Source organism: Triturus cristatus, chromosome 12 (genome assembly GCF_964204655.1).
Source record: "Triturus cristatus chromosome 12, aTriCri1.1, whole genome shotgun sequence".
NCBI classification, from domain to species: domain Eukaryota; kingdom Metazoa; phylum Chordata; class Amphibia; order Caudata; family Salamandridae; genus Triturus; species Triturus cristatus.
The window spans coordinates 614,592,383-614,617,746 of NC_140595.1; positions in this window are offsets into that span (position 1 = coordinate 614,592,383).

Sequence of the window (25,364 nt, forward strand, 5' to 3'; positions counted from 1 at the left end):
TGAAATGGACTAGACGGAGGTGAAGATGGCAAAAAACTAGATGTTAGTGAAGATGAGAGTAGATTGAATAGGGCTACAAACAAGGATATTTCTACCAACACAAGTGCTAGTTGTGAACCTACCACTGGAGAAAGCAAAGAAAGTGGTTTATTAGATCAATCACAAGAACATTCACAACACATGGTTCCACCAGATGTCTGGGGCTAAGAATTTACCAATAACTAAACAAAGCTTCGAATGAACCATAATCAAACATAAACGATTAGATTACATATGTTCCTGATTTTGTATTTGAATGTTATGTATTTGCAATTGTACAAGTTGTATTGTGGACCAGCTCCTATAATTCCTTATGTTGTACTGCTCCTTTTCCTATGTTCCATTCTTCCCTTTGTTCCATCCCCTCTATTCCTGATATGTTTTCTTAATGTTATCTATTCATGGTAGCTTACGCATCAATTTATTTCGGGAAATGGTCGTAACAACGCGGGCTTAGCCACGCATGTCCGACCAACGCAAGCCTTAATCACACATATGCCTTAACCATGCATATGCGTTGTTAAGGCAGTGCGCAGTCTAGCTGCTGGAATGGGCAGGCCCAGGAAGAGGAAAGATCAGGAGAGGACGTGGTGAAGTGAGTGGGGCTGTGTTTTGTGGTATGGGGTAGTTTTTAAGGGTTGATAGTGGTTTTCAGGGCTTGGGATTGGGGGACGTTTTTAGGGCTCGAATGGGGTGGGGGTCATTTTTAGGGCTCAAGGAGGGTCAGGTTGTATTTAGGTCATGGGAAGTCGGAGAAGGTTTTAGGGCTCGGGAGGGGTTGTTGGGGTAGTTATTAGGGCTGGGGGTTGGGGTAGTTTTTAGGGCTTACGGGAGGGCGGGATAGTTTTTAGGGCTTGGGGGCAGGGAAGGTTTTAGTTCTCAGGAGAGGGGTTGTTTATCAGGAGGGAAGTGGTAGTTTTAGGTCTCAGGGAAGGAGCTTGGGGGTTGTTTTGCGGCTCACGGCGGATAGCAGGGATCAGGGTACTTTTTAGGGCAGGACGCAGGGATCTGGGGGTTACACTTTCTTTATAAGTCTTAACCACGCATATGCCTTTGCCACACATGCCTTAACAACCCATATTTCATTGTAAAGACATGCGTGGTAAAGTCATATGCGTGGTTAAGACTTCCGTGGTTACGACCGTGTGGAAACAGCATGCATGGTAATCACATGCGTGGTTCTGTCAAACAACCATTTATTTAATTAACTTTAAATTGCATTGTGTATGGGGAGGGAGAAGTATGGTGTTGTGCTAATGCCTGATGTCAGTGCACTATTGGCCATCACTTAGCATTCCAAAATGCTTTTGGGGAATGCTTAAGTGGAGTACGTTATTGTGAGAGTAGCGTAATGAACTGGTGCTGTTATGACTTGACAAAAGAATTAAGACATTCTTCCAGTGTATCGGGTGTTGCAGCATCATTAGATTTTGGAAACTACAAGTAAGTTGTGAGACAGTGGCGGTAGTGTGGGGGTTCCAGGTGATGGATATGATAGTTTGTGTGAGTACTGAAAATGTGAGAGAAACAAAACTTAGAGGGGTACCTAGACAATTCTGTGATTTTGTGTGTTATTGATTAGTCTCTTGTATTTAATGTGTTCTTATATTAAATCTTAGTTTGTATTGTTAAGTGAAGATCTATGTTGTATTGAGTTTATTCATAATTGGTAGTGTCGCGTTTTCTGTTTGTTATTTATAGATGTATGTATGCTGTTCTTTTAGAACATTACTGCAAGAAGACTCTTGAGTGATAATTTCCAAGATTATGTTAGATCTTTGTGTGTAAGTACTGAAAGTGTGAGAGAAACCAGACTTAGAGGGCCACCTAGACATCTCTGTGATTTTATGAGTTATTGATTCAGTCCTAGACATCTCTTGGCTTTAAATTGTTTTTGAGTTGAATCTTAGTGTGCATTGTTAAGGGAGGAGTGATTTTGTATTGAGATTATTCATAAATGGTTGTGTAGTGTTTAATGTTTGTTGTTCATAGTTATATGTATGCTGCTCTTCTGGAACATTAGCATAAGAGGCTCTCGAGCCCTAATGTTATATTTCAACTGGATACACATTAAATAACACAAAACACAACAATTTACATGAACCTCAAAACAAAACACAAATAGTCACCTATAGTCTTATGATAACAATGCATTCAAAAATTACATGGACCCCAAAACTATCCCCAATATACAGCAAAAAGCCTAAAGCCCGAATCCCAATATGTACCGGATCCCCAATACAAGATCTAGTGCCCACCTACTGCCCTTTGTCACACAAAATACAACATTTAACTGAACCCCAAAACTAATCATACCACTACCTATATACTTCTATATGGTGTGATACCATATAATAATATAACACCCCAAACATTACTTGATCTCCAAAACAAACCCCAGTGCCCTCCTAACCCACACAATAACACAATATCCCAAAATTAATTGAACCCCAACACAAAACACTATATCTAGCAACAGTCCACTAATAACACAAACCCAAAATAATACCTGAACCCCAAAATAAATCCAATAACTAATTATAACCCTACAATAAAACAGGACTACCTGAACTCTAAAACAAACCCCAACACACAATCAAAACCCTAAAAATATCCCATAACCCCATACATTATTTGAACCTCAAACACTAACCTCAATATTAAAAAACACCCTACAAATAAAACCTCGAAAGAACCTTAAACCCAAATCTAACCCAAGTACAAAACCAGAACCTTAAAACACCTCAAATATCCCAAATTATAGGAATTCCAAATAACGCCAATACCCCTAAAGCCCTAACATAACCCAAAGACCCCAAAATTACAGAAACAAGCTCAAGCCCACTCATAGTAATAAAAAGCTCCCCAAAAAACGGAACCCTAAATCAAATCAAATCAGGTGTTTGTTAAGCGCAACTACTCACCCGTAAGGGTCTCAAGGTGCTGGGGGATGTGGGGAGGGGTTCGCAGGTTCCAGTCCATCAAGGAGGGGTCTGTCGAAGAGCCAGGTTTTGAGGTTTCTTGCGAAGATGGGGAGCAATGCTATCTGTCTGAGTTGGAGCGGAAGGTTGTTCCAGGCTATGGTCGCGCAGAAGGAGTGGCCTCCCGATCTGGTCTTTTTGGTGCGGGGACCACGGCGTAGTAGAGCTGGGCTGATCGTAGGGTCCTTTGGGGTGCGTGGAATTCGAGTTGGCTATTCAGGTATGCTGGTCCGGTGTCGTGGAGGGCCTTGTGAGCGTGGGTTAGCATCTTGAAGGTGACTCTAGCTTTGATGGGGAGCCAGTGAAGTGTGCGCAGGTGCTGGGAGATGTGGCAGTGTCTTGGCAGGTTGAGAACCCTACAACTAAGCCCAATACCTATGCAAAAAGCATTATTGTGGGGAAAATTGAAGGAGTGGAATATACCTGGGTTTTTATTAAACTCAGTAATGAAAAAAACAATATAAAATAAAATTCTAATAAATAGAGATTTAAAACAAGGGTCCGTGTTGGCACTGGTACTAGTCAATCTATACACCGACGACCTTTTTTCTTTTTTCAATCAGAAAATCTTTCCTCCAAGATTAGGGGAAGAACACATGCTCCTGCTTCAGGACACCGATGACACAACATTGCTGGACCAAATGGTAATAGGTCTGCAAAAGGGATTAGATGGTCCTCAACTCTATAATCACAAGAACAAATTAAAACTAAAACTTTCGAAAAAACATTTTTGCAATTCGGCAAAGCCAAGATGAAACACACATAGTGGATCAGAGAATATCAACTGTGGAAAGTTACCAATACCTTGAAGCATGGTTAGATGCAAAATTCCTGTTGAAAAATGATCTATGGGCAATAGCTACTAGTATGAGCCTCTTGCAAAATCAACTACTCAAATTCAACAAAAACTTGAATAGCTCGAAAGGTTCTAATATCTTAGAAAGATTCAGAGCAAAATTGGCGCCATCAATTCTCTACGGGTCTCCAACATGAGATTCAAAATTACACAAAAATGTAGAGAAGATTTACTCAGGTGCATTCAGCATGGTATTCGGGGGTCACTAACACAATTTTGTGGTAAACAATATCATTGACAAAAATATTGTGTCAAAATATAATTTATCACAATATTGTGCACCTATATTTATAATAGTAAGTACTAAAATATCAAAAAAAAATTACAGTTGACACTATCTTCCAAAAATATTGTTTTTTAAAATATATATAGAGTTTAAAGTAGTAAATGTGAAACATTTTAATATATATACATTTAATATAATGCAAATTGAACAAATTGCACTAATATTTAACACTTTATATAAATATATACTTCTGTAAATACACAACCACATCTGTATGTGTCTGTGGCACCTATTCTACAAAAGAATCACCTTTACGCTCCTCACACACGCCTACAAAGCCCTACATGACGCGGGACCTGTGAACCTCAACCATCGCCTCGCATTCCACATGCCTATTAGAGACCTCCGTTCTGTCCTACTGGCCCTGGCTACTGTCCCACGTACCCGCAAGACCACAGCCGTTGGAAGATCCTTCTCCTACCTCGCAGCAAAGACCTGGAACACCCTGCCTCTCCACTTCAGGCAATCACCGTCACTGCGACCTGGCTCTTCGACTGAACCACAGCGCCTTCAACCGACCAACAACCACCCCTACCGAGTGCCTTGAGACCCTTACGGGGGAGTAGTCATACTTTACAAGCCACCTGATTGATTGATTGAATATATATTTATATATAGTGTAACATAATTGATAAAAATATTTATTTTACAATATATATATATTTTTTAATTCTTTAAACGTATTACTAAAAAAACATATACAAACATATGTAAACATACCAAATAAAACCCCAGAGATGTTTTAAAACATGGGCAAAGTGGGCTTTGGTCCAAGGCCCCAGCCTTTCAGAGGGCCCCATGATAGAGCCAGCTCTGTTCTGCAGGGCAGGCTTGTCCTAATGACCTTGAATAATTCTTAAACAGATTGTGTTAAATACAGTTTTCCTTTAATTTATTTTTAATATGGGTTTTGTGTGGGAGTATATTACAGACATTTTGCAATGAATTTTAGTGTTTATGTATCATGCAAAATCCCTAAAAAAAAGGTACTTTTGGATCAAAACCAGACATGACATATGATAAAAGGGAGGGTGTCTCAAGGTGCAGTAATATTAGTGAGCTACTGTGTTACAATATTAAAAACACATCACTATCCCTGAATATTAGATGTAAACACATTTAGAACTTTGAGGAGTGTGCCTGTGCACTGTGAGTGACATGGTCGACGAGGCCATGAAAGAGCTGAAAATGGATTATAAATTCAAAGATGTTCCGAACAGGGGCCCCCAAATACTTTTGGCCCTAGGCCCCAAAAATCCTTAAGATGCTCCTGTAAAACCCTTAAAATCTAAACAACTCAATAATAAACATTTTTTTTAAACATTTACTAAAAATACTATAAACTTTCAAATAAATTTGAAAATAAAAACAAATAGTATATAAAATAAAAACACTTAGGGCCTGATTATGATGGCAGTCGGACGAATGTCCAATCGGCATTGCCACGGGAATGGTACCACCCGACAAGTAGTTGGCAGTTCCACTTGCCTAATTATGATGCGACTGCAGTGTAGGCGGTCGTGAAAATGCTTTTTTCCATTGTGCTATGTGCTCCGGCCCGGAAAAGGTCCACAGCATAAGCCGCAATGGAAAAAGGCTTTTGCGAACACCCATTATGCTTCAACCGATGTCCCAACGGGCTCCTTGAGCCTGTTAGAGGGGTTGGTCAATCCCTCCACCCGCTGCGCTTCATCCAACAGCATCATAATGCGGCAGTCGGACTGCTATCCTGGCTGTAGGGCGGACTGCTACAGACAGCCTGTCCGTGGCAGGTCACCTGACATACTAATCGGGTCATTAATGTTTAAAAATCTATTTACCCAATATTATGAAAACTATTGAAGTCTAAGAATATCAAATATACTTTTCCTACTACTAGTTTATGCAAGAGTAGGGAAAGATTTGGAAGGCGAAGAGGTTAGATTTCCTATTCCTACTCCAGTCAGTGCAGCAGAAGGGAAAAGTGTAAGCCTTTGGGAGGGTTACATTTACTATTCCCACTTCATTTGAAGCAACAGTAGGGAAAGCGTTGGACTTCAGAGGGGTGACATTTATTATTATCACTCCAGTCTAAACAACAGTAGGGAAAGTGTTGGACTTCGGAGGGATTCAATTAGCTATTCCCACTCCAAACATATTATTCTCACTCTAGTCTAAACAACGGTAGGGAAAGTGTTGGACTTCAGGGGGGTTCAATTTACTATTCCCACTTCAAACTGTGCAACAGTAGAGAAAGGGTTGGCTTTTGGAGGAGTCCAATTCACCATTCCCAATCTTAACAGCGCAACAGTAGGGAAAGTGTTGGACTTTGGAGGGGTAACATTTACTATTCCCACTCCACTCTGTGCAACAGTAGGGAAAGTGTTGGATTTCGGAGGAGTGAAATTTACAATTACTACCCCAAACAGTACAAGAGGAGGGAAAGTGTTGAACTGCGAAGAGGTTCATTTTACTTTTCCTACTACACTCGAAGCAAGAGTAGGGAAAGTACTTCAGTTAAAAACTAATACATGAATGAGTAAACCCACAAATTTTGAAAAATTATTAAAATCCTTATATGAAAATGAATAAATAACATGAAAATATATATATTTAAAGATCTAAAAACAAGTGTTCAATTACATAATTATCAATTTATAAGTAATTGTTATTTATACTATTAACATCTCACCCTATACCCCTATAAACCTTGCAGACCACATCTGAAATATAGCTATAAAAAATAAGTCAAAGAATAAGTAAAATAAAAGAGTATTCCATAATTTACATACTAAAAATTCAATAAAATAAATAATTTACAAATATTAATAGTCAATTCTTACTCTACTTCCCACCCTACATCCCTATGTACCAATCAGCCCGCAACTAGAATATAAGTGAAATAAATCAGTATTCAATAATTTTCAAAATTAAAATAAAATAATTACATAATTAAAAATCAACATAATGATTAATGTGCAATACCATTTTTAATTAATTACTTAATTAACTTCCCACCCTGGACCCCTACAAACCTAGCATCCTGTAACTAAAATATAAGTAATATAAGTCAGTATTGCATATTTTACATAGTTAAAGATCATTTAAATAATTAACAATAATAAATTGTTAATTACTGATTACCTTCCCACCTTCGACCCCCACAAATCTAGCAGCCTGTAACAAAAATATGCTTAAAATAAATATTTGATAAATTACATAATTAAGGCTCAATTAAATAATTAATTTCCAAGTAATAATTAATTGATAATTTCTTAACTTCCCACCCTCTACTCCTATAATCTTAACAGCCCGCAAATAACATATAACAAAATCAGTATTACATAATACATATCGATCATAATTAAATACAATTTATTAAATAATTCATAATTGTTACCTAAGTAACTTCCCACCCTATCCTCACAATCCAATAGCCCCCAATGACATCATAAATTGCTATTAATAACATACAGAATGCTAAATAACTTACAATTACAAGCTATGTATTTTTTTAATTAATACCATTTATATAAGGAATAGTCACACATAAAATTAGCATATCAACTAAAACACATTAAAATAATTTAAAAAGTATCGAAAAAATGATATTGATATCTTCTGGTATTTTGAACTCAAAATGTTGTCTACAGAACCAAAAAGCCCTCCAGTATGTCAACTTTGCCTGGAGTTTGGGATGATGGACCTAACAAATATTGCAAACAAATTTGTAATTACAGCATAAGACTGAAAACACAGCCAAGGGGTCAGTAAAAAGTCTGGTTTTGAAGGAACTAGCTGACTTCCCTGAAATATATTCAGAGATCTGCAATCTGCACTTGGATAAAATCATAAAGGAACTACAGATAAAGGAGTACGGGACCAATGAAACAGATTATGATCACTTTAAGGAGGCATTTAAGTCCGCAGCAAAACTGTTCTTATTTAGGAAAAACCAGAAGGTCGTTTCTCAATTAAGAAATGCACAGCCCTTGCTAGCATCTTATGGTGCATTGTCTCCACAGCTGTACTTGACAATTAACATGAAATAATTTCTGAGGCAAAACTTCATGTGAATGAGGTTTATCTTGCTGCCCCTTAAAACTTTACAACCATGGAAGACCACTCAGGACCGTGTCTGCAGCAGAGGGTGCGGTTATAGCACCGAAACAATACATCATGTAATTTGTGTGTGCCCTCTCCTGCTGCCCCTCAGAAGGAAGTATCTGTACACGTTTTAAAATATTGGGAGTTAGGTCACTCATGGCTGTGATGCAGCGGAAAGCTTACAAAATGTTTCCTCTTTATAACAAACCAAATTTTAGGCCCATCTCACATACTACCATTGAAACACCATACACCCTGATCCTCAACCTGATTATCACAAACCATAGTCCTCCATTGGATCTTTTTGTTGAGCTAACAGGGACTTGGATACTTGAGAACGTGAAACAATTGCTTTATGAGGACCTGGAATAAAGAATTGTCTACTCAAACTTATTTCATAGCTTTTGTCAGACACCGAAACAAACACCTTGAGACAAGATAAATGACTAAAAGGATGGAACAGAATCTATAAAAATAATTCATAAAAGTCATTTCTGTAAAGCCTCTTTTGAATGGACAGATCATAAATTTGCATTTCAAATCAGATTTAATAACAAAATCATTAGTACATGTAGCCTCACAATACAGCACAGAAATAACTAATGGAAAGTTGAAATTGGTTTGCGGAGAGAAAACAAAAATGAAGTTCGTGTCTCGTTTATCAATCATACAAACCAAGGCAAAGCTGAAATTTTGTCAGTCTTCAATGTGGATCTGGCCAAGTGTGAACTGCAGCACCAGGTACCACATAAGGAGTCAGATTACCCTTCAGTTGAAAGGTTATTTCTTGCTCAACTTTACCAACCGGTAAAGAAATAGGTTTCAGGATCGCAGTTAGGGATAGTTCAGTTCAAAGGAGGAGCATAGGAAGCCAAAAGTCAGTCCAACAGCATGACAGGCAGGGAAATTGAAAATGACAGCCAGCAATGACTTCTTCCTCGATGGGGCAATTATACCACACTAAGGGGCTCATTAGGATGGTGGGCAGAGGCACAACCGCAGTGCTGGCGGTGGTGGAAAATGACCTTTTCGGCACTATAGCAGCGGTCCTTACGCCCGCCATATTACAATGGGCAAACATAGCCCATTTCCCGTCCGCCGTGGATCAACGTGAACCGCCAGGAAATTGCGCCCGCCACCGCGGCGGAGGGAGCCAATAGAGATCCACCGCCGTGTGGAATGACGTCCCGTCCGCTGTACAAATCGCAATTCCCCAAACAGCCCATCACACCGCAGCAGAGAATCCACCCACCCAGAGATGACGGAAGCATGACAGCGAAACCAGACTCTCGGTCCCCTCCACCCGGTCCGGACCGCAATGGATCCAGCTCTTCAAGCCATTCCGTTGCTGTACCTCATCCACTACCAGTAAATAATGGACCGTCGCGAACAACGCCGCAGGTACGCAAATACACAACTCCACACACAACCACAACACACAACTCCTGTGCTGAGATACTGTTCCTGTCCACATCAGACACTCTGGTGAGGACAGGAACATACCCGCCAGTCTACCCACACATGTCCTACCTGTCAGGAAATCACCCCTCCGCATCCGGGTCACCCATCACCACAAAATCACCGCTATCTCCCAGTCACGTCACTACAGCAGTGAAGGTGCAGGAAAACCTGCGCACAATGTAGTAGGCAGGGCCAGCGCCAGGCATGGGCAGTCCACAAAGATTTACAGGGCTCCACCTCCACCCTTCACAAACCACGCTTCCCACACCCATTTGGGAACATGCTGTGTGCTTCTCCTGTGCCCCTCCTGCGCAAATCATCTGCCAGGTGTAGCCAGACCTTGCACCACACACACCAAAGGACAAGTTAGCCTGTGATAAGGAACACCCTGCACAGAAGCTCGGGGCTGGACAACCCTCCTCCTCACACCCACCTCCCACCCATGTGAGTATAATTCCAAAATGAAGACTCCCACTGCATATGAACATTCGCTGAACTGTTAACACTGCCTGTCAAGTCAGTCACAAATACCCCACACTGACACTCTGCCACATACTCTTCAGGAGCACTGGAGGACAAGAAATAGGCCAGCCAAAAGTGAAGTGGACAGTGCTGGAAAGCCATGGAGCAAGCCACAAAGCATGTGTACATCGCATGCAAGACACTGAACATATCACACCACCCTTAGGCCATCAAATCAGACATGGGTGGCACAGTGAGTGAAATTAAACCAAAGTGACCTCCGTGCAACAACTCAGGGAGACATCAAGGCAAGCCATGCATAGGCACAAGAATGATTGGAAGTGTCTGAAGTCAAACAGTGATCAGCCACACATCTGGGTCAACTTACTTGGCATGAGTATGTCATCAGTTACAAAAAAGGGTACACACAAAATACGTCACTGGGACCTGGGTATAGGACAGTACATTGCAAAAAGTGGTACCAATAAACAATTCATCAACAACACAAAATACAATAATCAAGAAAAAATACTAGAAGAAATATGTAGTGTATTTAGTAGTCAGTGCACTTTACTCTTGCAGGTGATTGTCCTTTGCTCTCACAACTTTGGAGCCTACGCGCCCACACCTACGAATCAGCCCTCAGTGAAGGGCTGTCCATGGTAATTCTTTGGGCTCAAGCCCATTACATTTAATCTATGACCAGTATCGGTGTTCTTAGTGTTAAGGTATCTTTTATGTTCTATCCCTAGGTGCCCCCGTTCCCTCTCACTCCTGTCCTGAGGAAGACCCCGTCAGAAGGGATAAAACACCTACAGTGTTATAGGGGTCGAAACGTCGACATCTGTATCATTTGCCAGCTTGATCAACAGCGATTAATCACTGTGATATTGTTCACAATCATGGCTATTTATCTTTTGGATATCATTTTGAATCTCGTCCTCACTCCAATCACAACACCTACCTTATTACGCATGTCTCCCCCCTTCTCCCTCTTTGGGGCACTACCTTTCGTTATTGTTCAAAACAATGTTACAAATTGATGTACGTTCAGTGTGATTAAATAACACTGACTACTAAATACACTGCATATTTCTTCTAGTATTTTTTCTTGATTATTGTATTTTGTGTTGTTGATGAATTGTTTATTGGGACCACTTTTTGCAATGTACATGTGTATGTCATCAGCAGAACACTCATGGCTCATTGTCACACTCCCTGACTGTCAAACACAAGTAGGACCCTCACACATGCCCCTCACCTACCCACCACACACCTGAAACACTCAACACCTGTGTGAAACACACAGAATGGTGCAAATGATGTCCTGTGAGTTCACTGACAACCAATCACACTCCCTGTGGTGCATCCACAAACATCACACTCACACAACACTGAACGAATGCTGACACAAAAACAATAGCCAAACACAAAGCTCACAAACAACATCCACAGAAGTCCAACAAGCCCACACATGGGCAGTCAAACAGTGGAAAGGCAATGTGACCCTAGACAGAACAGGAGTACACAACATTGTCACTCTGGACGAATGCACAGACACCATACCTCAACAAAAACAAGAAGTGCATAATCAAAAATCAATCATGAACACTAACTGGGATCAATGGGACAATCAGCTAACACAGACAGAGACACCACACCACTCTTAAAGTGAACAAGGTGCCATAGTGTACCACAAGCCTGCACATGCACAATCCTGACAAGTGACAGGTCGCAAAAAGGAAGACAAAACACCAATGTGCACTCAAAACAAGCCCAGTAACAAGAATCCACCTTGCTGCATGTGACAGACACAAGTAATACACTATACACCTGCAACACACATCTGAATGCATCACACAGCAACAAGTACTCACACACAACGTCATGCAAATAGAATATCACACACACATAGCAGCTGTCAGTAGAAAGAGCCAACGCAGGCCAAACACTGCATACATCCACAACAAAAACACAACAGATGCACATACCAATCCATCACATTGTAAACGCAGCCGGACATCAGGGAAATGCACACCAGACAAGTACAAGGCAACATACACTGACAGGACTGCATGCACACCAAGCAGTGTGTGCATACCTTCCCAATCAGTAGCACACATATCTGAGTGCCACACCAAGAACTCCCACAGCACAAATCATCACAGCACACAGAGAATATCACACTCAGGAAGGGTAGCAGTACCTCAGCAAACACACATACAGCTTAGCCATCACCCACAGATGCACAACTCAGGGACACCCAGGTGCAAACAACATGAGCAGAGGACTGTGCTGCCCAAACATCTGCACTGCACATGAGCAACCATGACAGCAAACCTGTAAAAGAAAATAACACATAACCAATTGGGAAACTGTCCTGAGTAGCACATTGGTCCTGTACTCAGATCAGCATAACAAAGCATAGTGTAACAAATGAAGTGGTGGGGAGCCACACACTGGCCAGCCAAGGGGTGGAAGACATGAGAATGAAGTAGTGTGTATGTCAGTAGTGGACAGGTAAGGAGTGTACTGTACACAAACACATAGAGGAGCAACTCACAATGTGTAGGCATCAGAAGCACATATAGGGGATGGTATGATTCCACATACCACATACAATACTGGAGCCAACAATGGGTCAAGTGACAGCAATGCATGAGAAAACTCACAAATAATGTCAGTGTGGCTGAGCAGGTCTGCACAGTGAGCACAAACAGTAACAAGACATGGCTGATCAACAAAACAAAACACAGACGTGGCTGTCACACACTCTGCATACTCACAACTGGCAGCGACAACAAGTAGGTGTCCCCCAAGAGTGTAAGAACACACCAACACACTGCACAGTGCACAACCTACAACTCCTACATGTGCCCACAATCTGAAGCACATGGCAGACAATTGAAACAAACAGACACTCATCTCCTGGGTCATACATGTGTGAAGTTGGCATTGCAGGGGCACACACATCAGCACTACTGACAATGTCAGCCCATTCACACTGTATGACCACTCAAGTGCACACATTCAAATGTACCCATGTGACTAGGAAAACAGGCCATCACACGATGAACACACATCAACACTGCTGTACACACATCAAGAAAGAACACACCGATATGATGGACCCTGGCCACCCCGCAAGTAATCCTGTGGATAGAAGTCATCTCTGTTGTGGTATAGCATCATAACATGACGTGTACAATTTACCAGACATGACCATATGATGAGCATGATAATAGTAAATCATCACAAACACCCATCATTGCACCCTCAAGCCTCAGAGTGAAGAAGAACAAAAGTGCCTTTCACCACTGGCAAACTCTGAAAAAGTAAAACAAACAATTGGCAATATTAAAGTGTCATACAGAGCATTTGTCACATGCAACCATACCCATACAGAAAACACGTTTATTTAGCAAGGACACTGACAAAGCAGACAACAGGAGTAACTGTCTTTATTACATATCACCAAGATAGACATCCAAAGTAGACAACAGCAAGGCCAGTGGCCAGTCCATAGTTCAAAGGAGGTACATATGTGCATGAGAACCTACACAGGGAATGGGCACCCAAAGTGACAAACAGCAAGGCCAGTGGCGAGTCCATAGTTCAAAGGAGGTACATGTGTGCATGAGAACCTGCACAGGGAATGAGCATCCAAAGTGACAAACAGCAAGGCCAGTGGCCAGTCCATAGTTCAAAGGAGGTACATGTGTGCCTGAGAGCCTGTACAGGGAATGAGCATCCAAAGTTCCAAACAGCAAGTCCAGTGGCCAGTCCATAGTTTAAAGGAGGTACATGTGTGCATGAGAACCTGCACAGGGTATGGGTGACACCGTACACTGCCATGGGAAGCAACACAGCTAGGGGGATAACAACGGGCAGTCCAGGCATCGCTGTGGGAGAGATAGGTTTGGGAGGGGACTTTGCCTCAGATTTGGCTGTCAGTCAAACTGGGAGGTGGCTGATTGTCGGGGCCAGTTGGAGGACTGGACATAGGAGAGAGAGGAGCAGCTGAGGTAGAGGCGTTAGTGGCTTTGGGAGCCAGAGGGCTGCTTGGACCGGGTGGCGTGGTAGCACGGGGAGGTAGAGACATTCTGCTGTGAGACACAGTGGGTGAGGGTGAATGTGGAGGGCTGCCTCTCCACTTCTTGGGGATCCAATAGCCAAGAACTGTCTTGGTAGGAGTGGGAAGTAGGGTAGGCACAACAGGCACACTCTCTACCAAAGGTGCAATAGGTGCAGGTGGTGGCCCTCCCTCTGGGGATCTGCTGGATCTGGTGGTACGCTTGGCCTGGCCTTGCCTTGCCTTTTTCCCTCCATCTCCTGTTGACCAGGTGAACCCCCCACTTTGCCCTCCTTCCCAGCTTCACAGGGGTGTGGGTGGGAGTTGATGTTGTGGGTGAATCTGCCTTAGAGAGCTGTTTCTGGGACTCTTTGCAGGCACCAGCTTCACAGCAGGCACAGCAACTGTTTGCCTGTCTTTGGGAGCCGGGATTGGGACAGGAGGGTCCTCGGATGGGGCTGATTTGGATGCATGTGAGCCTGAGGCCTGCTTCTTGGCTTCATGCCCCTGAGTGTCACCTAAAGGGCTTTTACCTTTGCGCTCCTGTGTGACTTTGTTTGGTTTTGGGGATGGTGTCTGCACTCTGGGCTGTTTGGAGTGCTGCTGTTGTGTGCTGCGTGCGGAGTACTTGGAGCCTGAGGGCTGTGGTGTGTGGTCACTCTTGTCAGATGTTGCTACTGGCAGGGTGGTTCCCGAAGGGACTGGAGCTGGACCCTGACCCTGTGACAGCTAAATGGCTGCTGTCACTGTGGAGGACAAATACAGGACAGTTCTGTGGAGCCCACCCACGTCAGAATGAATTCCCTCCATGAAGGCAACTACCTGTGCCAGCTTCTTGTCATGATCCTGGAAGGCATTCAGGAGAGTAGTCTGACCCACACACAGCTGGTACAAAAGGTCCACTGCCTCAACACTGAGGGCAGCAGGGGAGGCGGGGGAAGGGGACTGTACCCTTCTTACTGCTGCAGGCACGGGCAGCACTAGTGGAAGAAGCCGGGAGGGTGGGCACTGGACAATCTGTGGTGGAAGAAAAGGCAGATTTACCAAACCCTATGCCCGCCAACATTGAGGAGTCACTACTGGTGTCAGATTACGTTGAGGTTGCTGTTTTTGGGTGTGATTCTTCAAGGGCACTCCTGTCCCCCTCTGAGGCACTGGTCACATCAGTGTAAGTGAGATCATATGTAACAGTCACGCCAGAAGCTTCACCACAGGTGTCCGTCCCCTGTCGCTCCCTGCCCTCGGTAGATGCTGCAAGAGACAGAGACATAGGTTCAGTTTAGTGCCAGACTCACAAACATCATATGCTAGCAAAGCACAAAACATGATGATGATACCCCCATGTTGCACACCCCCTGTGCAGTCTGCATGTGTGTTTTGAATGTGGCTTCTCACCAATAAGTAACACCCAATCCCTGCACTCCCACCTGGGAGGCAAATATACCACTGCACCTTTGAATAATATACACTTTTGAGCATGTCTTACCACCCCTGGCACAGCAAGACTTCAACACAGAACAAACAGCACCTTTTGAAAAGGGGTTTTATTTAACAAAATGCAAAGACTCTATCACTTTTAGAATAAGGCTTGGGGTTTATTACATAATACTCTCTAATCAAAGGCTATCTCAGATACCAAATGCATAAGATTCAAATATATGTAGCAAACTTATAATCCAAAGGCACAAATCAATAACTGAGCAAACTTTAATACTGATTAATAAACAAGCACTAACTGATATAAGATAAGATACACTGGACGTCCTGCAAGAGATCAGAAAGATATATATATATATATATATATATATATATACACAGTAGAGGATGTGCACTTCCCACACCACAAAGAAAACACCTCAAATGATCAAAGCCACTGGCTACACATCACAATGGCAATAACCACACAAATAAATACATCACCTGGTGCATACACTGCCCACTACTGACTGGGGGAATTACAGCCGGGGATCAGAGCTCAGCAAGCCAGGGTTCAATCCGACATAAACACGTCTGCCCTCGCTCGGAATCCAAACTCCCAGTTTCTCAGCCTGCAACCCTCAGCTTTAAACACACTAGAAGATTCGTGAAAGACCTCCTCCCACCGCCAGAGGAATTTTACCAGAACTGGCCAAGTTCCAAGCAATCATCTCCATGGCAGTAAGGAGCTCTCAAGTCTCTTCCTCCATTCGCACTTCTTCCAGCCTCTGTCTTGACGAAGCTCTCACAAGGCCTTCTACAGTACACTAAACAAAAACAATCGCTCAGGAAAACACCAAGACCTTGAATGTGAATAACCCAAACAACTTGCAAGCACGACTTTGCACGCAGCAGCAAGGCAGAGTCAGACATGAGGCCCTGTCAAAGGCAATAGTCAGCACGTATAATTCTCATCCACACAACTTACAAGCACCACTGTGCACACAGAAAAGTATGAAGCAAGGTAAAGTCAGAAGGCAGGATGGCATGAGGCCATGTCAAAGAAAGACAGCAAGATTACGGGATGGAAGAGAAGCAAGTATATGCAGGACCATCCTACATTAAGGCTAGGGTAAAATAACACACTAAAGTCAGTTGAAATGGTAGCAGTCGAAGGTCATCATAGGGTGCCAGACTACAAGAGTGGCTCTTTCACTACAATGTGCAACCTTAATACAAAAATCAAAAGATGCATGGTAACATGCATACTTGGCATTAATGACCCATGTGATGTTCACACAGCCAAATAGCTTGCCCGTGCCTCCATGTAACTTGACATACAGATTCCTGTCAGCATACCTTAGTGCCTGTAGGTAAAAAAATGTACATCTCAACATGTTGTCACAGTCACATATGGAGTCACTTTAAGGGGACAACACAAATACAGACTCCCAAATGTCCTTTTACAATGGCCATAAGCTCCTGCTATCCACCATGGTGTGCTTTGAAGCACAACTATAGTTGCACATTGGTGTCAGATGTGTAGTTCTCACAATTTCGAGGTCAGGAACTGCACACATCGATGAAAGCACACTAAGAGGAGGCACACTGCCGTTCACTGCCCAGGGATGTCCATGACTCCCCTAATGCAGCCAATGCCATGAGGCCACGTCTCAGCATGCAATGTCAAGGGCCATTACATTGAAGACATGAGAAAGTACATGTAGCGTAAATGCATGACAGCTGCAATCAACACAGAGGCCACTTACAAGCCATAGCATCACACTAGAAACATCACAGAGCTCAGCACTGGCTCAGGGTTGGAATACATGCAGTCACTCACACCCAAAGTCACACTTCGCAGTATACTCACCCCCAACTTGCTGCTGATGGGCCCTCAAGCGTCCATCCAGCTCTGGCTGTGTCACTGCCAAGTTGCAGGCCATTAGTGGTGTCATGCTCCTGCACGCCAACCTGCCAGTCCGAGGGAGCAGCCCCAGCGTCATCTCTGCCACGTTTTTGCTCAGCCGGCATATGTCATCCGACCTCTTGCATCAGTGTGTGTGCCATCGGTTGGAGACATGCAGAGCCTGCACCTTGTGTGCAATGGCCCTCCATAAGGCTTTACCCTGGTGGACTTTAAGCTGCAGGCATGGGGGACAAGAGGAGGAAATTTCAGTAACACTGGGTTATGTACCACTGTGTCTCAGTACAGGAGCATGCACAAACTTAGCACAGCTATTCAGATATGTTTAGCAGAGGCCATACAGCATGACACGTAGTACATTAGCATAAGACAATCATACCTAAATGCATGCAGGTATGAGGAGGGACACAGTACCTGGCCATCTCATACACATGCAGAATGCCAGCACAGAAAGCAATGTGAAGCAGGCCCACATCTGCAATGCAGTTTGTGAGTGAGCAAGACATACATTACATTGTAAATGATGTGTCGGTGCAGACTGTGTCCAACACTGCACACCCCTCAATGTCCTTGGCCTGTGAATGGCTACCTATGTCATGGAGGTCACATTTGGGGACATGGTCTTACATTCTCACACCCTTCTCACAAGGTCTGTCTTGTGCAAACCACAGGCCTAAGATAGCTAATTGAGGAATAGGGTGGCAGACAACACATATGTCTCACTCTGTCCATTCATTGATGGGTCCCGGTCAAATTGGGCAGTACATGTGCAGGCCACTGGGGCTCACACTGAGGTTAAACATGGGCCATCTGAACCGTCACATGAATGTACAATATGAGAGTGCAAACAGTGCCTACACATGCGAGTCAGTACACATAATGAAATGAATGGAAGGGGGATGTTTCAGAAGCACAACAATGTGCTGTGTCATATGGGAATTTCCACCAAGAGTGTCACCCTCAGGCATTTCACTCTTGTGCATAATGCTCACAGATCCATGGTGGCAATATAAAGTAAAACACACTTCCATCAGTACCCTCTGGACGAAAAGTCTTTGCAAAGTCACAAATGGGCATGCGAAAACCTTATGGACTCAGATCTCCATTAGCACAGGCAATGTCTGTTCTGACTTCCACTTTCCAAACCAGCAGTGTCACTGTATGGCTGCAAAAACACTGCATGTCCCTCCCATCGTGAAATGCAGCCCAGGACATGTGGAAATTAGGCTATAAACCCCAGTAACCTGAAGTCAGCATGCTAGGCAGTGTATCACACAAACTCTCAGGCACATACTGCAGCAGTTCAACTTCATGTGTGCACTCGCTGCACTCTCCTACTTCCACTCTGAAACACCATGAAATCAGGAGCACCATATAGCTCCCCATATTGTGAGAGCACCTCGTCCACCAGGACCTCCAGCTCCTCTGTGGTGAAGGGACAGGCCCTGATGTTCTCAGTTCTCGCCATCACTGGGTCCAAGAGACAGGAACAGCAGCAGTTGGTGGTGAAGAGCGTCAGTCAGCAGTGTCTGGAAGCAGTGGAAATGTGTGGCTCTCTCCCAGATATATTGCCCCCTGGGGTTGTTTCAGTGGTACTCAGCTGCTGCAATTGGTGTTCCAGGTCAGCTTTTTTCAAATTTGACCAATGACCTGGCCCGCGGTAGCGGAGCACGCCTACCGTGATTTTCAAAAGTGCATTTGTCTACCGCGATTGTGGGTCCCATTGGTTAAATGGGCATGGGCATTGGCGGTGACATCCCGCAGGGACCAGGCGGTCACTACCGTGATCGTGCATCTTTCAATTGCATCCAATGACCGGCCCGCAGTAGCGGAGCACGCCTACTGCGATTTTCAAAAGTGCATTTGTCTACCGCGATTGCGGTTGCCATTGGTTGAATGGGCATGGGCATTGGCAGTGTCACACCACGGGGGCCAGGCGGTCGCTTCCGGGATTTTGTAACTTTACATTGGTGTCAATGGCCGTGATTGCTGTGGTGGAGCACTCCAACTGCCACTTTCAAATGTGTATATCACTACCGCGATTGCGGTTGCCATTGGTTGAATGGGCATGGGCATTGGCGGTGTCACACCACAGGGGCCAGGCGGTCGCTTCCGCGATTTTGCATCTTTACATTGGTGTCAATGGCCGTGATTGCAGTGGCGGAGCACACCAACTGCCATTTTAAAATGTGTATATCACTACCGCGATTGCGGTTGCCATTGGTTGCATGGGCATTGACGGTGTCACACCGTGGGGCCCAGGTGGTTGCTACCACGAATTGGCAGTTTGACATTGGTGCCTATGGCCATGATTGCGGTGGCAGTGCACACTTACGGCACCTATGGACACATCATGCTATAGCAATGGCCAGTTCTCAGCATTGAACAGCAGAAACTTACTATGAATCATGCCACCTGATAGTTAAATTGAATGCTAGTGTGACATTTATCTAACTGATGACTACACATGCCATGTCAGTGCACAGGATTACATGCATTGGCATGTACTCCCTCACATGTCACTCATGATATTGTTGTGTATGTACACAGATCTGTAGTGTGATGGACTCACAAATATGTACACGTCAATATGTGAGATGGCTAAGCAACACACAGTAATGAAGGTCTGACTACATAATGTGCCTATTTCACAGTGAAGATTGCTGAACTCATGGTTATACTTGATCTTTATGCACACACTGTGCTCATTGTGTTGTTAATGTGTGCCCTGTTTGACTTACGCAAGAAGGTGTGGCAGGTACAGCAGCTATGTAGAAGCCAGCAGTGTTGCTGTTTCACACATGTGCTGTGTCAACTACTCTCAGGACTGGTGACACAAGATGTTGGAATATACCTTTTGGCATTCACATAGTCTTAATCTGTTTTGGGGGTACTCACTGTGTAAATACTGGACAAGCGTACAACTACTTTAGATCAAGATGTCCCTACATGTTACTTGTGCTGTAAGCTTTTGTTTCAGGCCAGTCATTGTTGGCGCTGTGTCAGTCAAAACGTAAGATGTTGGACACATCTCATAGTGTAATTGAATTGACATGTGTCCCCTTTGATCTTATGTAGGAGGCGACCAAATGTGCATCGTCCATTCACATTGCTGGCGGACATGGAGGAGGAGGACTTCCTATGTAAATTCCGTTTGGCTCGACCTTTGTGCTCAGTTGGAGCCACATCTGAGGCCTCGCAGAACCTATCCAACTGCTTTGACACCAACGTGTAAGGAGATGGCGGCCCTGCATTATTTTGCAACTTGTTCATTCCAGTACACGGTGGCCAGCACAGGTGGGATGTCTCAACCAATGTTCAGCACGGTGCTATGTGATGTCCTGCCCGCTATGATGACCTACAAGGACAGCTACATCCATTTCCCCAGAAGACATGAATTGGCAGCTGTGAAGGGTGATTTCTATGACCATGGCCACATCCCTAATGTTGTTGGTGCCATTGACTGCACACATGTTGCCTGGTTCTACCACAGGCACGTGAGCACATCTACAGGAAGCATTTCCATTCCATCAATGTGCAGGTGGTATGCCAGGCGGATATGATCATCTCCCATGTCTGTGCCAAATATCCGGGATCAGCCCATGACTCCTACATCCTGCGTAACAGCATCGTACCACAGCTGATGGCAAATCTGCATCCAGAGCGTGTGGGGATTGTGAGTGAGTATGCGGAGTCAAGTAGTGTGCTGTATGTGTGACATGCTGTTCTCTGCCACAGTCATGGTACAAAATTGTTCTGTGTATCTCACACCTAGGTGCCTCTGACCGGCCTTGTTTGCCGAGCCCACTGAGGAATCCCAGGATCCCACGTGAACTCCGCTACAATGATGCCCAAGGGAGGACACGTCGTGTGGTGGAGCGTACTTGTGGCCTTCTGAAGTCTCGATTTTGGTGCCTGGACAGGACCGGAGGTGCACTGATGTACTCTCCCCAAAAGGTGTGTCAGATCGTAGTTGCATGCTGCATGCTCCACCTCCTGGCCTTGCGCAAAGAGATCCCCCTGATCCTGGACGATGATGATCAGCAGATGCCCCCGCCTGCAAAAACACAATTGTCCAGTGACTAGGATAGTGGAGAGGAGGAAGGTGTCGACCTGCATCAACAGCTCTTTAACTGCTACTTCCCTTGAAGGTGAGTGACATTGTACAGCGGTGCCATTGTCTGCTGTTTTTGATGTTGTTGAAAAGGCCTAGGGGAGCTTTGTGACTGCTGCCTGTTGTTGGCTCTGTGCTGAGGGCTAATGTTTGTGGCATAGGGTAGTTATGCACAGCTACATGATGTCTACGTGGATATTGTTGCTCATTGTAATGTGTGCAGGTTTGAGTTCCTTGATAACAAGTGTTGTGTAATGCTGTGATGCCATCACCTGACAAGTGAATGTTGTTCTCTTGTGTCTTTCTAGGTCCCTTCAGCCTCTGGTAGATGAGACAATAGAGTAGCCACCACATTGATGTGGTGACACAGTCCAACAGATGCCTGACATCAACATGGCGGTGTGGGTAAGGATAGTCAACAAAGTCAATGTCAAGGTGAAGAGAGGTGTCATCATGGCTGGCTCTTTGACTGGCGTTTGGCTGGTGCTTTGCTATGTGATCTTCCCATGCTTTTCCTCTGACGGCCCCTTGAGCGTTTGGCAGGGGGTCCTCTGCCGAGGGCTCAGGGGTGTCTGAGGACTCATCCTGTTCCAGCTCACCCCTCTGTGGCCGCAGGTGAGGTGGTGGTACTGTCATCCTGTGGGCCACTGGAGGGAGGTTGAGCTGTCCTTTGGGCCACAGGCCTGTCCCTCAGAACACCCACAATCTGACCCAAGAGGTCCACAATTTGGCCCATATGCGTGTCCATGGACCTCAGCAGCAGGGGGGCCTCACGCACTTCTTGCAGAACCTGGCCCATTTGTCCCTGGGTTTGTTCATATGCACCAAGGACTCTGGCGATGTTGGCCAGGGCTTCAGCCCCAGTGCCCTGTTGAATTTGTCACCCAGTTGCCCTCCCACCTGCCCTGTTGTCCCGGGCATGTGGCGTCACCACTCGACGCACCCGCTGACACTCCCTGCCCTCCTCAGATTGTGGGGTGGTGTGGGTATCCTCTGAGGCAGGGAGAGTGTTGCAGGCAGCACTGGTGGTGGTGGTGGTGGAGGCCGCTCAGGTCATTGCAGCAGGGGTCAGCGCAGTTGTTGTTGCTGAGGTGGTGGGGACAGTGGGGGCCTGGGACATGGTGCACCCTGGCAGTCCTGATGGGCCAGGTTCGGGGTCCGCATCCGAGGAATTTGGGGAGTCTGCATCCGAGAGTACATGTTCCGGGGGGGGGGGGGGGGGGGGGGGTGGAGACTGGCTCTGCAGGTTGGTGTTGCCATCTGCAGCAGTCAATTCTCGGTCACCTGTTGGACAGAGGTGAAACGGTCATTGAAGTGCACCCCACAAGTGTGGTGTTAGATGTTTGTATGTTACATGTTATACACCACACAGTTTACATTGAGATCACTTTGTATGGCTGCACGGTACTGTGCATCATGACATGATGTGGAGGTACATACATTACTTGTCCATGGTGTGACATGTCAATAGATACCATGTTTCACATACAGTTTATGTGATTACAAGGACATGATGTCATCTAACGACTAGCAGCACCACAACTTTATGTGAAGCGTCTTTGTTGTTTACTTTGCATGGAAGACGTTCATTCTGAGCATGTACTAGCCATTGTTATCTCAAGCATCCCTCTGTCATATCATGTGCTTTACTTTCTTTTAACAACTGACCATGCTTTTCATATGGGCCTTGATGCTCTTCCCCCATGGCACTTAGATATAGCATTCAGTGCTGTGCATGATTGTGCCCTGAATTTCTTCAACATGTCATTTGGTGAGTCAAACTTTAATTTATGTGACAGTTACATATGCTTAGCTGTCTGCACACTGGAAGTGGCTATTGAATCTATGGCAAGTTGGGTGGGATGTGAGGGCTGGTGTGGTCATATGGCTCCATGCTTTTTGAGAGTAATGGCAGGGTGCATGCACTGTTTACCTACCTGTTATGTGACACAGTTGAGGAGAATTGCTGATACATGTTTCTGCGTGTGGGGGGAGTGCTCCATCCTGTTGAGCTGTAGGACAAGGGTGCCTGGTAGGAGTTGTAGTGCTGGCTGCCTCCCTGTGAAGTGGAGCAGAGGAAGGGAATACGGTTACACATGGCTCTTGGATGGGGAAGTGTTCCATCCTGCTGAGGGGTGGGACAGGAGAGCATATGATGGCTACCTACCTGTAAGTTTGAAGAGTAAAATACAATGGCTGCCACATGGTTGTGGGTGGGGGGTGGAGTGTACCAGCCGGCTCAGATTTGGGACGGGGGGCCTGGTGGGAGTTGTAGTGCTGGATCCCACCCACAAACACCCTTCCCTGTTAAGATGGCTATCTACCTGTGAGTCTGAAGAGTGAAATACAATTTCTGCCACATGGTTGTGTGTGTGTGGAGTGTTTCATCGTGCTCAGCTGTGGGACAAGGGTGCCTGGTGGGAGTTGTAGTGCTGGCTGCCTATCCACCCACCCCCCTCCCTGTTAAGGTGGCTGGCCCCCTGTGGAGCAGAGGAAGGGAATGGTTACACATGGCTCTTGGGTGGGGGGAGTGTTCCATCCGGCTCAGCTTTGGGACAGGAGGGCCTGGTGGGAGTTGTAGTGCTGGCTGCCTGCACACATGCCCCCATGGTAATGTTGCTAGCTACCTTTGGGGTGAATCAAAGGGAGTGAATGTGGGATCTGTGAGACATGTGTTGGGGAGTGTGTGGTGCACATGAATGCATTTGGGCCTAGGAGGTGTCGCTTTGTAGTTTTGCAAGACAGTACATAGCAGTGTAATGGTAGACATTTGTTGGTACTTACCAGCCTCCACTCCCCCGGGTATTCCTGTGAGACTCTCTGGATGTAGTATGCCAAGCACCTTCTCCTCCCATGCGGTGAATGTTCGTAGTGGAATGGGAGGGCCACCGCCAGTCCTCTGAGCCAGCTGACGGTTCTTGTTGTTCTTCTCTTTCACCTTGCTCTTGAGGTCATGCCACCGCTTCACGATCTCCTTCTTGGTGCGCGGGATGGTCCCTACTGCATTGACCTTGCTGACTATCCTTCCCCATATTTGTGTTCTGGTGGCTAATGGTGTCTGTTGGACCAGGTTTCCAAACACATGTGGTTCTACTCTGATTACCTCATCTACCATGACTGACAACTCAATGTCAGTGAATTTGGGCATTTTCTTCTGTGACATGGTGTGTGATGTGCAAATGGGTTAAAGGTGTAGGTGTGAGAGTGCTGGTGGTGGTGTGTGTGGTGTGGTGTGTGCGTGTGATGGTGTGCTAGTGAGATGTGTGGTGATTTGCCTCTCCTTTCTGCTGTGGCGTTGGTTCCCTCAGTAGTAGAGTATTGCAAAGGATTCTGGTCAGGGAAGGGGCTGGTTTTATACTCAGCTATATGGGTGTGTAAAAATGGAGTATTGCTGTCAGGTGTGTTGTGTGGGTTGACCTGGGATTTGTATTTTTTTTTAGTGATCATGGGGATGTGTCATTGGGGTGTGTTATGTGGTTTTTGAGGCTGAGCCAGGCTAATGGGTACACTTGGTAGCCTTGTTGTGTGTTTTTTTTGTCGACCACCATAACTGTTCCGCAGCGACCGTGGTGGTGGGTATACAACTGCCCTTCCGCCGGCTCTCCCATTCATCAATGGTTGCGATCGAGGTGGTCAGAAACAGCGAATCGTTCTGCTGACACCT